Source organism: Leucoraja erinacea, chromosome 7 (genome assembly GCF_028641065.1).
Source record: "Leucoraja erinacea ecotype New England chromosome 7, Leri_hhj_1, whole genome shotgun sequence".
Taxonomy (NCBI): Eukaryota; Metazoa; Chordata; class Chondrichthyes; order Rajiformes; family Rajidae; genus Leucoraja; species Leucoraja erinaceus.
This window is the reverse complement of record NC_073383.1, coordinates 37,104,362-37,116,720: the sequence shown is the minus strand read 5'-3', so window position 1 is coordinate 37,116,720 and position 12,359 is coordinate 37,104,362. Positions and strand designations below refer to the sequence as shown.

Here is a 12,359-nt window from a genome sequence, read left to right as displayed (position 1 = left end):
ACCTTTTTTTGTCAATAAAATGATTCTGACCCGAAACGTCACTTGTCCATTTCCTCCACAGATACTGCCTAACTCACTGAGTTCCTCCAGTACTTTGTGTTTCAATAATAGTGTAGAGGCTCCAAACGTGGTGAACAAATGGTTACTTTATTCAGGCTTAAAAGGTTCGTTATACATACACGTTGGTCTTCTAACATAAAGTTGTTCTTACTGCTGCGAGGCTTTAGCCTCGTGGGCTCGAGTTGAGCCCCTGCTGAGGTGGAAGGACACTAACCCATAGAGAGAAGAGAGCTGCTCAGCACGAAGTAAGAGAGAGAAGAGAAAGAGGGTTTTCCCAGGGTTTGTTATATATCCCAGGACACACCCTTATACCCCCTGACAACTCCTCCCTGCCATTGCCCAATCACGTGACCCTACCCCAGACTGCTGAGGGTTCGTGAAGCTAATGGCCCCACCACTGGGTGCCGCCACAGGACCACCCCCCCCCCCCCCCCAGAACCATAGGCAGGAAAACTAGCAGGCCAAGAAAACACGGCAGCCTGACTCCGAAACATACAGGCAGACCGTGAGGGCAGACGTCGAAAAGGGATGGAGCGCGCTCACCATCTACGGGAAGGTGCACAAGCATGGTCAAGGGCTGTTCTTGCTGTGGGGTCGGGGGCACCCCGGCTGTGGGTCGGGAAGTAGGGGTCCACGGGCACAGTTGACGCTCCGGCTGTGGGCCATCCCGAGGTATGCCAAGGGGTGCAGCTGCTGGTGGGGGAGCAACGGCAGCCGCAGCCGCAGCCTCTCAGCCTCGGTGGGTGGCTCCGAGCGGGTCATGCGGAAGGAAAAGCGAGGGCCGAGGCTGCTGCGCCGCTGTCTGCTGTGGTGGGCCCGGAATGCAGGCAGGCGACTGCGGCGTTAGGCCAGGTATAGGTGGGGAGTCAAGCGGTCCGACCGCGTCGGCGGGGCCCAAAGACACGTTACTAGTGGGAGGCAAGCGGCCGACTGTGTCGGAGGGGCCCAAGGCGGCGTCCGGGTGCAGCGCAGAGTTGACGGCTGCAACCATGGTGATCATTACCATAGAGCTGGACTATCGGCTGCAGACAATCAGGTCACCACGGTAGATGGTCGCTGCGTGCGTCGAGAAATCCCAAATCTCCATTTTGGAACGTTAGGGTCACCAATGTAGAGGCACCAAACGTGGTGAACAAATGGGTTACTTTATTCAGGCTTAAAAGGTTCTTTATACATGCACGGTCCTATAACATAAAGTTGTTGCTGCTGCTGTGAGGCTGTTGCCTCGTGGGCTCGAGCTGATCCCCTGCTGAGGTGGAAGGACACTCACCCCGAGAGAGAAGAGAGCTGGTCAGTTCGAAGTAAGAGAGAAAAGAGAGAGAGGGTTGTCCCAGGGTTCGTTATATATCCCAGTACACAGCCCTATACCCCGTGACAGCTCCTCCCTGCCATGACCCAGTCACGTGACTGCTGAGGGTTCATGTAGTTAGTGGCCCCACCACTGGGTGCCGCCACAATATATTATATACTTTGTTTTGCAAACTTACTATTACTAAAATAAATATAATGAAATATTCCAAAATATCCAGTTTATAAACTGCTATTAAAAATAACATTGGAACAGAGTTAATTTAGTCCTCAAACTAGTTTTGCTAATATGCTTTTAAATTCCTTCCAATTTCATTGGTTTTGGAGCCTTTATTATTCTTACTTTAATATGTTTCCAGATTAGTCTTAAAATTTGCAATTTATGCTTATTCTTAAGAACTCTAATAGGGAACTTCTGATACACATCACTTTCTTGCATTTCAATTTAATTGAAAACAAATTACTTAAAAATAAATTGCAAAACAAAAACCTTATCATCTTTATCCTTGTGTGATAATTACCTTTAGGTGTAACAAATGCAAAAAATGTTCATTTCATTTCTGCAAAAAACTAATTAAAATTAATCTTTCCAAACAAGTAAAGAGATTGAGAGTGAAACGCCACACATAATTCATTCCTGAGGTTCCCTAAATTTATTTCAGTATTTGCGCACTCAGACAGTACAATCCTTACAGTAGTCTGCCGTAAAAAATATTAACAAAGATTCTGCAACTTTTTTTGTTTTTTTAAAACAAGCCATGTTATTTAGGTCACAGTAACAGGGGTTTTCAACAAAGTCTTAAAAATCAATTAATGTATTTCAAAAACATTTACATAAACTATTTTCTAAATTGAGAAAATACAATATACAGTTCAAGAAAAAAAAAAGAGTATTTCATTTGCAAACTGCATCCATTTGTATATTATAACTGGTTCAAGTTTGGAGAGTCTGTTATGGACTTGTGTGATCCCTACCCTCCTAGTCACAAGACATTCAGAGGGAAAGCCTTCAGAATTAAACTTGGGCTACGAATAGCTGCTGCCAATGCTTAACTGCACATCTCGTATGTGTATGTGACAAATAAACTTGACTTGACTTGACTTGACTTGACTTAACATCAGAATTGACATTTCAAAAGATTTAAAACATACTATTATTGTCAATGCTGAAACTTTTACAGTAAAACCTTTACAGTGAAACTAACATAAAAGTTTACAGTTTCAGTCTTCTTACAAAGGTAGATTAAAATGAAAATGTACATCCAGAGTTTCACACTGAAAACCCCAGCATATGTTGCCACCATTAAACAAACCAAGGAAGAGGTTCCAGTTATCCGATTCCAGTAGCAAATGCACTACAAAGCTAATGTACCTTTTATTTTTCAAGCATTTTCATGTATAAAACTACACTTTAATACAAAAATATGTAAACAGCTTATACCTAATGCTTCAGCAATAAAAAAAAGCCAAAGGATTCAGGACAAGGCCACTTGTCCCAGATTAGAAATGCTACATGAAACAGGAAGTGAGTCTGGTTCAAAACTGACAGTGCTTCACAATCAGTTATGATCACAGTTTCAGTTTTTAATACATCCTTCTCTTGTTGTTCTTATTGTTCAGAAATTAACAACAGTCTCCAGTACTTTATGAAAATGTCCAGTAAGTACATAGTTTGGGTCCTAATTTTGTTCCCCCTTCAACAAGCAATCTAATTGAGAGAGGTATTCTTTATTCAAGGAGCAAGTGCCACAAAACAGGTTGTCAGACTTGACATCTGACCTATATCATTCATCTCTTTCTTGTAAAATGCAGATAAGGAATCAACAAGTTAAGACTATAATAGTCAAAAAGGGAGTAAGATCACACAGGAATAATGTTGAGCTAGTGAATAAATGTACTTTACTCAAACACCCTTCTTTTCAGATTTATGTTGTTCCATTTCAATTAAGTTGGTCATCATTGCAAGTATATGAAAAATCATAAGTGCTTAGTTCTGTTCTGCTGTTCCTCCCTTCATTGAGTGAGTGTTTCAAATGGATAATGCAATTATGAAAAGCTAAGAAGTATTAATCTTCTATCCTTACTCCATTTAGCAATTAAGGAAGTGTAGTATTGTTCGAGACATAGTTGACCCTTGACCCTGCATCATTTATTTTATCACTTAAATTCTATATACGAGTCAATCACTAGCTTGTCACAGTTGCACCTACGCAATGACTGAGATGAATGATACAAAGTTTTGAAGATGACATGACTGACAACTTATTTTATTTCAAACTAAAGTCTAATTTTAATTCCCATAATGTCATATATAAATGAAAAACCATATTACGGTAAATGAGTGGAATATACTCATTATTGTATAATCTTGGCAATTTCTAACTATTTCAATGTCCAACTTTCCGTTGCCATTACTACACGGGAATGTGGGAGTGATCTTACACAGACAAAAGAACAGATCTTCCCGTCATTATTTCCAGGTTAATTGGTTCTTTATTGAAGTAGTTGTACAGACAAAATGAACATACCAGATTCGCTTTATTCTTGCATCAGTGGGGGCGCTGCGAGCCGGCTGCCCTGCCAGCAGTGAGTTTGTTTTTTCTACTTTCTTTGTTTTTTTAGTATGTCCCAATGTGTGTTTTTAATGTTTTTCTGTGTGTCTTGTGTGTGTGGGGGGGGGGGGGGGGGGGGGGGGGGGGGGGGTAAGGGGGGAAACCAACTTTGGCCGCCTCCTCCACGAAGAGGCGACTTTTTCCATGTCGCCACCCTGGCGGCCTAACACAAAGGATCGGTGCGGCCTTTCCCGGAGAAGTGCCCGGGGCTTCAGCCGTGGGCGCAGCATAGACTTTTTCATCGCGGAGCAGGCGAGCCTTCGCTCGGGGTCGCCAGAAGGGAGCGCTCCGTTCGCTGCACCACGGCAGCCTGAAGCCGGAGCCTGGGACCCCTCATTGGGGACCCCGGAGGAGAAGAGCTCCGACCGCCGGCCCGCAGCCTACATCATCTAGAGGCCGCGGACTGCGGTGCTTCCAGCTGGCGCATCGTCTGGAGCCTGGGATCCCTCGTTGGGAACCCTGGAAGAGAAGAGCTCCAGCCCGCGGCCTACTTCTAACCGCGGGCACGGCAGGGACTTACCATCTAGAGCGTGATTCCTCGCCGGGGATCCCTGGAGCAGAGCTATGACCACCGGCCCTGCGGTCTGCGGTGCTTCTAACTGCGGCGCGGCGGGGACTTTAGATCTTCGACCGCCGGCCTGCGGCCTACACTATCTTGAAGCTGCGGTTTCCGATAGGGAAGCACTGATTCAGGACTTACCTTGTCTGCACATCTGGCCTCCCGCAGCAGCGACTGCGGAGGGTTGTGGTCCCGACCACGGGGGGAAATGGAGGAGGACTGACTAAACATTGTGCCTTCCAGCACAGTGATGAATGCTGTGGTGGATGTGTGTATTAAATTTTTATTGTGCATTGTGTGTTCTTTTTTTTTAATTGTACCGCTGCTGGCAAGTTCATTTCGCTGCACTTTATTGTGGACGTGATGAATAAATCTGACTTGACTTGACTCTTATACAAATTGTAGCTCTCCATTCTTACTATCTGGCAAGAACTGTATTCTCTTCAACTCCCATGGCTGGTCTGATCTGGTCACTCCCTCTACAACTATGATAGATGTAACGCTCTTCTACGTATCAAATGCCCACCAGTGTTCAAAATAATATTGCTAGAAAAATCTAGACAAAATTATATAATATGCCAACATTAACTAGCCTAAGGATGAATGGCTCCTACACAACGGCCCCTAGTTGTTCTACGTATATAACAAAACAATTACCAGTAAACTTTTATAGCTTTACATATTATCAAAAACAAAAGTATGCAATACGTACTGGCATTTAATTTTCATTGGTGATTCTTCAATCTTTGGCTTTTTGGAGCAGTCATATCTTTGTTATCGGTCTTACCAAGATGTTGCTTTTAGTCTGAAGTCATACTGTATGCCGAATGTTGCTTCAAAGGCTTGCATCTCTTTATCAACCCTTTCCTTTAGTTTGCCATGATCATCTTCAAAGCTACTCATAGCAGTCTGAATCTCGTTTCTTTATCGAGTCAACTGTAAGAGTATTGTCCTTACTTTAAGAAGCCAAGCTACCACAGTCTTCAGATTCTTCCATGATGAGAAATAGGTGATTAGGGAGTTTGTTGTGTTCAATGGTTCCTTGACAATAACATTCACTGTGATATATTGCTTGATTTCTGGATCATTAGCAGAAATTGCAGATTCCAAGTTAAGGTTTGGCCACTCTCTGTCTAGCTTACAGAGAAACTCTGGTCCCTTGACCCATCTCTCACTACTTAAGAAGCGGTCTTCTTTTAGTCCTCTAGAGGCTTAAGCTGCAGGATTTTTCTTTGTGCCAACATATCTCCATTGTGATACATTAGTAGCATGCCAAACAAAAGAGATCCTGTTTGCCACAAATGTTTGGAAGCGTTTGGTTTGTTGTTGATGTACTTAAGCAAGGTTGTGCTATCAGTCCAGAAGATGGATTGATCCAGTGGTAGTTTTAATTCCTTTCACAGCATTATGTCCACTCTGACAGCTAGGACTGCAGCTGTAAGCTCCATTCTGTAAATCGTCATTTGTTTCAATGGTGCCACTCTGGTTTTTCCCATTATGAATGCAACAAGCACCTCTTTGTTATCATCTTCCCAACTTAGATATGAAACAGTACCGTAACCACTTTCGTTTGTGCCTAAAAAGTGGTGCAGCTGTGCATATCTGACGACCAACGTTTGCAGGCTTCATGCACCAGTCCACTTTAAATTCCGACATCTGGTTGAACTCTGCTAACCATCATGTCCATTGCTGAGAGAAGGTTTAGGATATGTTATCATCCCATCCGAGGTTTTCCTTACAGAGCTCCTGCATAATTAGCTTGGCTGGCCGAGTAAATGGTGCTAGAAATTCTAAAGGGTCATATATAGAGCCAACTACAGACTCTGGTCGTTCCTGTGCCGCAATTCTGAACTTGAACACACCTGCTTCAATACATCAGTACAATCCCAGTGCCCTTTCCATAGGCAGATTGTCTTTGTCCAAGTCCAACTCCCTGGTCTCCTTGGCTCTGTTTCATGTGGAATGGATGCTAATACAGCACAGCTGTTGCTGATCCACTTTGACAGCATGAATCCTCCCATTTGGCAGAGGGAAGTTAGGTATCTTGCCACTCGAACTGCTTCCTGTTCTGAAGGCATAGATCAGGGGTCGGCAACCTACGGCCCCCGGGCTGAATGCGGCCCGTAACCCAAAATCATCCAGCCCGCAGGCGGATTTTTTTTCCTGTAATCATCCAGCCTGCCGAGTGCCTCCCGAGCTCGGCCGAGCGCCTTCCCGAGCGTGGCCTAGAGCAGCCGAGCTCTGGCTGTACCACATCCTGCGCAAAGCCGCCAGCACGGCCGCACATCATCTGTGAGCACGTTAAGAAAGAACTGCAGATGCTGGAAAAATCGAAGGTAGACAGAAATGCTGGAGAAACTCAGCGGGTGAGACATGCAAAGATTGCATGAGGCTGCCTCACCTGCTGAGTTTCTCCAGCATTTTTGTCTACCTTCTGTGAACACGTGATTTGATGCCTACCATCCGGGGCGGGATGGGGGCAGGATCATGTGTACACGTGTTAGACGTGGCCCGCCATCCACTCACAGACATGCGTCCCTGCCCATATGCAGAACAAGGTTGCCGACCCCTGGCATAGACTTTAAACAATCATCTACATTGAAGTTGTTCTTTACTGTGTTTGTCACCTCTGCTGGGAAATGAGCTTCGTTGGCTTCAGCAGTCTTGCAGAATGCAAAGTTTGCACAACTGGGTGATGACACAGCTCCAAAAAGATGTTCCTTCATCAGGTATTCAACAAGATCTTGCTGTTCATCACCCTCAGGATACCACAGGAATCACAAATAGTCAATATGCTTTTCTGATAACTTGACCTGATGAAACATTGCTTTGATATCAGTCATCAAAGCAACTGGTTCTTGGCTGAATCTGATGAGAACTCCAATGAGTGAGTTGACCCTGCAGCAGTTGGCAGTTAAGTGAACACGGGCAGTTAAGTGATGTTCCTTTGAAGATTGCCCCACAGTCAAAGACCACCCTCAAGGTCCCTTTTCTTGAGTGATACACCCCATGGTGTAGGATGTACCAGAGTTCTCCGTCACTTCGATTCAGCTGGTCCACTGGTACCATTTCAGCATAACCATTATCAATCATTTCTGTGAGGAAAGATGTATATTATCATGAAATTTCTTATTCTTGCCAAACCTGTGTTTCAGGCTCTGGATGCGCTGTTCTGCAATGCAACGGTTATTCGGCAAACTGATGCTTTCTAGTTTGAAAGGTAAGTCTAGACAATAGTGTCCATCTATCATCTTTACTAAGTGATTCATAATATCTAAGAACTTTACCTCTTCTCTGGACATTTCTTCTGCTTCCTTGCTGGTTCTTTCACTGAAGTCGTGATTGTATTGTTTGACCAGTAGCTCCTCTAGGTTTACAATGACAGCAGTGGCAGGGCACCCATCTTCACCCCTGCTGTCCTTGTCACTTGTCAGGGGACCATAGATGACTCATCTCAGTAGGGTCTTCACGACGATGGTCAATTCCCTCAGCTGTTGACCAGCTCCCAAGGTTCCAATACCTTCAAAGCATTTGTCCTGATGAGTAGGTCGATACCAGAGTCTATTTTAGGAATCTTGATATCCTTCAAGTAAGGTCATTGAATCAGATCTTCCTGTCTGGGAATATTTAACAGAGAAACAGGCAAGGTCTTATGTGTGAACACATCAGATAGTTGTATAAAATCGTCTTTGTCCAGACTAGATATTTCCAAACCTGAGATATGTTGACTGATCACAGGCTTCTCTTGATTCATGGTACGCAAGAGAATTTTAGTCTTTTGTCCTGTGATGTTCAGCCTTCTCATCAAGCTTTCTGTGCAAAAGGTAGTTGAACTTCCATGATCCAAAAATGCGTATGTTTGCAATAGTGTGTCCCCCTTGTAATAATAATGATAATAATAATAAATACTTTATTCTATTCTATTCTATATTCTAGTGTGTCCCCCTTGTAATAATAATGATAATAATAATAAATACTTTATTGATCCCCTCAGGGAAATTCAGATGTCCAAAAGCCAACAACCAACAAACCCACACATTCAGAACGAAAGCAGACAAAAAATACATAAAATACAATATGGACAATACCTGAAAGCAATAAATACTTAAAAAGACCAAATAATTAACTATTAAAAATGCAAAGCATCCCCATACAGCCTAGCGGTCAGTATTATAAAATCTAATGGATGCAGGGGTGAAGGATCTCCTGAACCGCTCCGTTCTACAGCGCAGGGAGAGGAGCCGGTTGTTGTTCCGTGTGCTCTTTTGACCCTCCAGAATTTCATGGAGGGTTGCCGGAGTTGTCGAGGATGACCAGCACCTTGCTCCTCATACGTCTCTCAAGCACATCCACCACAGAGTCCACTTTGCCCCCCCCCCCAGCACTGAGCTAGCTCATTTTACCAGCTTGTCCAACTTCTTGCTGTTTTTAGCACTGATGTTGTTACCCCAGCAGACAACAGCGTAGAAGATGACACTTGCAACCACAGTATAATAGAACAGGTACAGCATGTCATTGCGCACATTGACGGATCTGAGCCTTCTGAGGAAAAAGAGTCTGCTCTGTCCTTTTTTGTAGAGGGCATCGGTGTTGACTGACCAGTCCAGTTTGTTATCAAGGTGCACTCCCAGATATTTATATGCCTGAACCGCCTCAATGGCTCTTTACCTGTACTGGTATGATGGAGAAGATACAAGTTTCATCACGGGCCCCAATATGCCCACACATCTGAGAGGAGGAAACAACATTACTCACAGTTGGCTTTTCAATTTGTTCTGTTTGCTCTGGCTTCTCTCTGTTTTTTTTTGTTCAACATGAAGTATTTCAGGATGATCTTGGTTGCACACGTCACAAGTCATATGACTTGCAGTCTCTGCTTATATGTCCTTTCTTCAAACATCCAAAGCAGACTCCCTTCTCCCTTAAGAGGTCTATTTTTTCTGTGTCCCTTCTTCCTAATCTGTGGATACTGCCGTAATATGTGACCACTTTTATTACAGAACAAACAAGAACCTTGAGTCTTCTCGTTCCACCTGTCGTCGGATTTACTTGCACTGCTGTTTCTTCAGGTATTACAGTTATTGCAAAACTGCTTCCCTTTGGTTCTGATCTTTTGTTTTAGGAAAAGTATAGCTTTTGACAGTTGCAAGTGGTCTAGCATCCTGAATGTTTCCAAAAAGTGGATCTGACAGTATCTTTACTTGCCTCTCTATAGTCTACCAGGTCAGAAAATTTATCTCAACGTCCATGCTTTTCCTGTATTTGACATGCCCTATCCCTTCACTTGTCTCTGAGCTTGTAAGGCAGTTTTAGAAGGATAGTCTTCATATTGGAAGCAACATTCATTTCCTCCATATTGGTGAGATGTTCCATAACTTCTAAGAAACAGCGAGAATGTATGCAATGCCTTCACATCCTCTTGCTTGATCACTGACCAAGCAAAGGCCTTGACCATGTATGCAGTGGAAATCTTATGTTCATTACCAAAATATCCTTGAAGCAAATCTTTTGATTTTTATAGCTCTGGGCTGGAGGTAAATGTCGGCAACTGTGGACTACGTTTTTTGGATACCCTCTTGTGCATTGCTCTAGACAATGCAAGCAATCACTCTTATCATAAGTTTTTCTTTCCACTCCTTACTCAAATGCAGTAATGAAAACTTCATACTGCAAAGGATCACCATCATAAACAGGAATGTCTCTTGGCGGTAAAGTAGAAGAGAGATTTTGTTGAAGCAGAAGAGTAGTAATCTCATTCTGCCTCTCCATTAGGTTCCAGATATCACATTGGTTTCCATCATTCCGCGCAAGGGGGGGTAATACTAACATGCCTCTGCATACCCCTGCTCATATGAGCTCTAACAGGTGCTCTGAGAGCTGTTTGTCTTGGTCTAACAACCTGTTGTACATGATCAGACAAATATTAATCTGCATGTAGATTTAATTTAGCTGATGTTTCCATTTGAGCAGTTCCTTTTCTCACATGAGAGCTCATCCTGTGAGATACTCTAGAGCTGCTTCTTGATGCTTTGGCCTTAAATATATTGATCCTTGCATCGGTTTCTGCCAGCTCCGTCTTTAATTTCAACTGCTCCATCTCTCTTTTCAATTGTCCCTCTTGTAACTCAGTCTCTCTTATCAATTGCTCCTTTTGTCTTTTCAATTGCTCCTCTTGTGTCTCAAGCTTGTGCTTTTTACTCATGGCAGCAGACCATTCCAAGAGAACAGCCCTATCTGCCTGAGCTTTAATACTAGCAGAGACCCTTGAAAATGCACACGATGAGGAGCTAGATTTGTGGCTTGATTTTGGTTTTGAGACATTTGAAACACTGTCTTCAGGTCCAATTTCTTCTGATTGATACATCACGTGGTGAGTGATGTACCATGGCTCTCCAACTTCAGAAAACCACCTATATACGTCTTGTATAAAACCATTAAGCTCCTTTTCAGGCATTGGTATTTCCAGCAATGACTCGTGGTATTCCCTGACTTCATTGCAGTGCTCGGTTAATTGAACCAGGCTAGATTGCACTTCATTCACATTTTCATCTGATTTCATGATCTCCTTCAGCTTCTCGGTTAACTTGTTAGTTTGTTTGCATATCGTGTTTCTTGACTTCAGACACTTTTCCATGCACAATTCCCAGCCTTTGTCAGTAGGTTTAATGATTCTTCTTTCTTTTCCAGAATCCTGTTCCATATCACCCTCTTGTGGCTGAGCTTTAGACATACTGGCTCAAAATCCCTTTAAGACGTGTTGACATAAAGCCATATGCTTGCAGGCTGGAATTCAAAACAACTGACCGGGAATTCAAAACAACAGATATCACTGTGATTCTCAAAGTCACTTTTCAATTCTCCATTGTAGCAGCCGTTTTCCAATACACCTTATTTTTACAGCCGTTCCAATACAGCTTCTCTTATAGTAGCTGTTCCAATAAAGCTTAATGCTGTACGTTCAGCTGTAGGTATTTGCGCTCCCTGCGCGTTAGCTTTCGAGGTTTCCAATCTCCGTTAGTCTGATCAGCGCCGGTAGTGACCTTGTCCAGTTGACGGCGTCAGGCAGATCCTTTGTTCCAGGTTTTCACGCGCTCCAGTTTCACTCATAGAGACAAGTTCTTACTTTAATGTAATTGCAATTTCTAACTTTTTCAATGTCCAACTTTCCGTTACCATTACTACACGAGAATGTGGGAGTGATCTTACGCAGACAAAATAACATATCTTCCAGTCGTTATTTCCAGCTTAATTGGTTCTTTATTGAAGTAGTTGTACAGACAAATAGATGAACATACCTCTATTCTTCTCCAAATTGTAGCTTTCCATTCTTACTATCTGGTAAGAACGGTGTTTTCTCCAACTCCCGTGGCTGGTCTGATCTGGCTACTCCCTCTCCAACTTTGATATATGTAACGGCCATCTACGTATTAAATGCCCACCCCCAAGCATTAAAAATAATACTGTTAGAAATATCCAGACAAAATAATATAATATGCCAACAGTAACTAGCCTAAGCATGAATGCCTCCTACAGATAGTAAAAACAAGGCAAATTGTCTATCACCAGTCCACTTCAGGGCTCTCACAACTTTTTTTTCTCAGTTTCCAGCCGGGCAACCTAGGCAGCTTTTTAGGTTGCCAAATGACAGTTTAGGTGGTCATTTAAGATGGCTTGCATGACACGTGCGATATTGTGCTCGGACGAAGTGCGTGGTTACCAGTCGGATTATTCAGCGTATGATCAACCTCGGTGATCGCAGGTTTGGCGATCACTTTGCCCAACACCTCCGCTCGGTTCGCAATAACCAACCTGATCTCCCA

The 12,359-nt window shown here is 43.3% G+C and overlaps 2 protein-coding genes across 12 annotated transcripts in view; one reads left to right on the top strand and one right to left on the bottom strand.

Moving 5' to 3' along the window:
* Nucleotides 1-12,359, top strand: part of ikzf2 (IKAROS family zinc finger 2) — a 215,828-nt gene that overhangs the window by 70,907 nt on the left and 132,562 nt on the right. For 4 of the 11 annotated variants that reach the window (XM_055638294.1, XM_055638291.1, XM_055638301.1 and 1 more), the window contains exon 2: nucleotides 7,695-7,759. The exons of 5 other annotated variants lie outside the window; for them this stretch is intronic. The gene's annotated coding sequence lies outside the window, so the exon portion shown is untranslated. Of the gene's footprint in view, nucleotides 1-7,694; nucleotides 7,760-9,539; nucleotides 9,609-12,359 lie in introns of all 11 variants that reach the window. 2 more of the 11 variants (XM_055638290.1, XM_055638300.1) reach the window with 1 other exon arrangement.
* The window catches only part of LOC129698888 (sperm-associated antigen 16 protein), a 705,663-nt gene that overhangs the window by 643,511 nt on the left and 49,793 nt on the right, over nucleotides 1-12,359 (bottom strand). The gene's annotated exons all lie outside the window — the stretch shown is intronic.